Below are 4,391 nucleotides of genomic sequence, written 5' to 3'. Positions count from 1 at the left end.
AAAAGAAACTTCGGGCGAGGGTACTGAGGAACTTTTCAAAATTTCAATGGCACGTAGATAATTTCGAACTTTTATAATGGCGTACAGGTAATTGTCTCAAAAAAGAAACGTGAGCTGAATCAGATTTTTTCCCGTTTCCTGGTTTCATTTTTTTCCCGATGTTCCATGTGTTCCTGTTCATGTTTTCCACATTCTTTTTACCGCCCGTTCTTTTTTGTGATATTTTTCCGTTTTATGGTTTTTATTTTGGTACGCCTAGCGCCCTCACGTCCGGACGTAACTCCGACACCTGTGCCGCTCCCACGTCTGCATCCTTGGCCCACGCTCTGCGTCCCGCCCCAGCACCCGTGCCCACGTTCGTCGTAGGGACCTGCGCCCACCCCGCGCCCCGCATGGGGAAACCCACGTGGGTTGACACGGTTGCGCCCCAACAGTGACATCCACCGGCCCCGCTGTGCAACACCCCAATCTACTTTTGCAACATCTAGATAAAATATTTGTAACATACGTCTAAAACAGATGAAACCTTTAGAACATACAGTTGAAATAATATTACAACATGTGCAACATCTCGATCTACTTTTAAAATATCTAGTTGTAACACTTGTAACATACAAAAGAAGACAGATGAAACACTTAAGACGTGCTTCTAAAACACTTGCAACATACGTGTAAAAAACAGATGAAACATTGAGGATAGACGCTTGCAATTGCAACATACGTGTACAACCATTGTAACATATGCAACATCCCGATCTACTTTTGTCACATCCGCATAAAACAATTGAAACATATATCTGAAATAACTGAAACACTTGAAATATGGGGTTGCAACATGTCTGAAAAAGCGTCCAGAAACACTTGAAACACAGCATCGCTGCGCAACCATGACCTACCTGGTGGGCAACTGTGGTGGCACAGGCTCGTTAGATGGTGCACGCCCGCACATCGGCCGAGGGAGAGGAGACGCTGCCCGATATGAGGAGGGCGCCGCCATCTGGGGTAGGGGAGGGTCAACGGCTTGCTTGGATCTTGTCGGGGTAGGGGAGAGGGCCACCGGATCCGCGGGCGTTGGAGCACTCCCGGTGAGTGCCCTAGTGGGGTGGGGGGACGGGCGCCGCCGGGGTGGGGGAGGAGGACGCCGAGGTGGGGGAGTGCGCCGCCGCTGGCCAAGGAGGCAGCCATGGCTGCGCATCGGGGTAGGACCGGGGTGTGAGCGTGGAAGGGAGGAGAAAGTGAGAGACTGTGTGCGAGAGTGAGAGAGCGAGGCGTCTGTCCATTCCGAACGTCTTAACTAGAGCACTATCGTTTTTATTTAGTTTTTCTCCGTTCAGCCGTTCTCATAGCCTCTATTCATGTTTTCCAAATTATTTTATTTTTTCTTACCTTTTTTCTTACCATTGATTTTTTTCTCATATATATCTATATCTATACTAATATCAAAGACACAAAATTTCTCTCCTCTTCTTCCAAGTCCAAATGCGCGTCATCCCCATCTATTGCCCAGTCTCTGTATCGATCGCTGGTCCCGTATGCGTGTCCGCTCCGCTTAGGCTTTGGAACCAAACCAGATCAGGTTTTTGTCTCCAACACGGGTGTGATACAAAATTAGTTGTTTGGCGTGCTTGCCTGGGATAGCCGCATCCCAGCCCACGAAAGGACGGCCCCCCTTCTGTCCCTGAAACCATTGTGTCCTGTCGTCCGTCTGTTGGGTTTCTTGTCCGTTTAGGTGTTGCTTCATCCGATTAAAGTTTGGGTCCCTACGCCCCACCAGTCCATCATCCGCTGGGATTGCCTGCTGGTCCCTGCTCGTCCGGCCATCGTAGGGTAGTGCTCCGTATATAGGCTCGTACCTGCGTGGTGCCGTTGGATCAAAACCTTTGATGCCACAGTTTGGTTTCTGCCAATAGAAATAGGAAGTAACTAGGTAGCATGCCCATACGTTGCTATAAGATAACTAATAATTTATACTAAAAATACACGGATCGCACGATAAGATAACAATATTGTTAAATTAAATACTAACGTTAAAGTGACATTTAATCCAAAAAAACAAAGTTTATGAATTTAACATAGTTACGGAGTGCGCGGCGTCGCAGGCTTACAAACTCTAGAGCTTCTAGAGATTGGGTCGAATCCAACCTAGAGCTTCGGAACCCTGCATCTTTTCCTGGACGGGCTTCACTTCGGATGCGCCGGTAGCAATATCAATGATCTCCAGTCAATGGACCAAGTCGTATGGATCCCCATACAATGGCTCAGACATGTAGATTTTGTTTTCCTTGTACTTGGATACACTTGTTCCACTGAAGCTTTCATTGAAATGTTTAGACACGAACAGTGTCTGATCACCAATGTCCCTCACCCTGGACCACTCCGGCGTACGGTCATAGAGGTTGCACTTGTAGATCGCGCTGCTATAGGTGAAGCTCTGTGTCTCGTGGAACGTGCTCACCATGGCACCCACAATGTGCAGCTCACCGTTTGATTCCAGGTATCTACGGTGGTAGAGCCCCGTAGGTGGCGACAGCGATGGCAGCAACATCGCGGTTGGAGTAGCGCCGACGGCGTTGCTGCTGCAGACGGAGATTTCTCCAGTGCAGTCGATCGCCAAGAACTTGTCTTGGCAGTGGATGATGGACCCCACGGAGAACTCTAGTTTGGTGTCGAGCAGCGTCCATGCGCAGTCGACTCCAACCCGGCAGAACGCGACCTCCGTGGAGCACCCAAGCATGCCCATGGCCACGCACTCGTGGCTGGCGGCGTCAGGCGGCGCCGAGAGCACGATCTCACAGAAGAACACGTCCCTCATGTCTTCTAGCTTGATGGCTTTGCCTGCGGCATCCGCGTCCCCGTAGCCGTTGGTGGGATGGAGGACCCACCGGCCGTGGACCCTAGACACGCGTTCCGATGAGGACGCCGCCGCGACGTGTTCGCTTGCTGGCGGGAGCTCAACGCAGGGGCCACGGGCACCGACGAATGGATTCAGCAGCGTCACGGACGCCGCCTCGTCCATGAGCGCCACCCACCCACACGAGGAGCCGCATGCCACCTTGCCATGCATGTCGGGCAGCGTCTTGGACAAGACCTTCTTCTCTAGGACGCAGTAGAAGCCGACGCGGTCCGAGTCGGGGTCGAACGGGAGCAGCAAGAGCGGCCCAAAGGTCGCCAATGGGACGGCGACGCGCCATGGGGAGCAAGCGGATCGGAAGGACGCTGCATCGTGGCCTGACGTGAGACGCTGCCCGATGGACTCGAGGAGATCCTTTGGCAGGTCGGATCTCCAGTCAGGGAGAGGTAGGGACCTTCTCTTGGGATTAGGAGGCTGAGCCATGGAAGACAGATAACATCAACTATGGTTCACACAAGAAACAGCAAGCGAGGGCGATGGAACACGTGAGCGTGAAACCAAATGAAAGGAGAAAAAAGCTGTCCCTTTTGCAAATGCAAAGAGGGGAAGTAATTAAATGTAGACAGATTTGACAAGGTAAATACAAAGATGTTCCTTTTCTCTTAATTCTCTTTCCTTCTGTGTTAATTCTCTTTCCTTTTGCTCATTGCCATATATGCTGGTGCATGCAAAGATGCAATGTGTATATGGATAGCATAATAATTTTCTACTTCCTATTTGCCGTGATTCCTCTATCACATGACAGGCAATATTCAATCAAGGAGAATGACACGATCAATCAGTAATTAAGATGTCGTGGGATCGCAGGCGTGGGCAGACGGACGAACCAAAACAAATGTCACACAAAAAAATATTCACACTTTGTTCTTTTTAGTTGTAGGAGATATAATGCGTAGTAAGATGATAGTTTTGGTCACTTCAACAGTTCTGTTGGTTCACCCACACCAAATTGATTATATGAAACAAAATGATATTTTTCATGGTTTAATTGTGTATCTCAAAAATGCTATATTTCAATTTTTTAATCATATAGATACAAATGTTACATATATACATGTCCTCTTACATCTATGTAAACTTACGCACGTACTCACTATCTGTGTATGAGTACCTTCAAAAGACTAAGTGCAAGATCTTGAAATTAATAAAGCCACTACATGCATCATTCATCACTATGGGTGCACACACTCTAACCTAATGAGCATTTTTGCACTGAAAGAGCACTGGAATTGACAATAGTCATCACAGACGTCTTGCTACCAAATGTAACATCGTCTATCACTAAAACAATAATCGAGCAAATGGCAACTTGAAAGCCCCTAATATATAACCCAGTGCTACACTTGGGCACTTAGCATTTTTCAGAAAGCAGTTAGCTTTGGAGAAAAAGAACAAATAGTTTTTGTAAATGGTCCTATGTATGCTTTTCCTGTAGATGAAGCACATGTGTTGATATTACATTCTCAGTGTTCTTTGTTCA

The 4,391-nt window shown here is 48.1% G+C and overlaps 1 pseudogene; it reads right to left on the bottom strand.

Annotated features, from left to right (window-relative positions):
- Positions 1 to 2,119: 2,119 nt before the first annotated feature.
- LOC136483729 (F-box protein At2g26160-like) lies at positions 2,120 to 3,334 on the bottom strand (annotated as a pseudogene).
- Positions 3,335 to 4,391: the final 1,057 nt, after the last annotated feature.

This window comes from Miscanthus floridulus, chromosome 9 (genome assembly GCF_019320115.1).
Source record: "Miscanthus floridulus cultivar M001 chromosome 9, ASM1932011v1, whole genome shotgun sequence".
Lineage (NCBI taxonomy): Eukaryota > Viridiplantae > Streptophyta > Magnoliopsida > Poales > Poaceae > Miscanthus > Miscanthus floridulus.
Note: the sequence above shows the minus strand (reverse complement) of the source record. Positions and strands in the feature narration are given on the sequence as shown.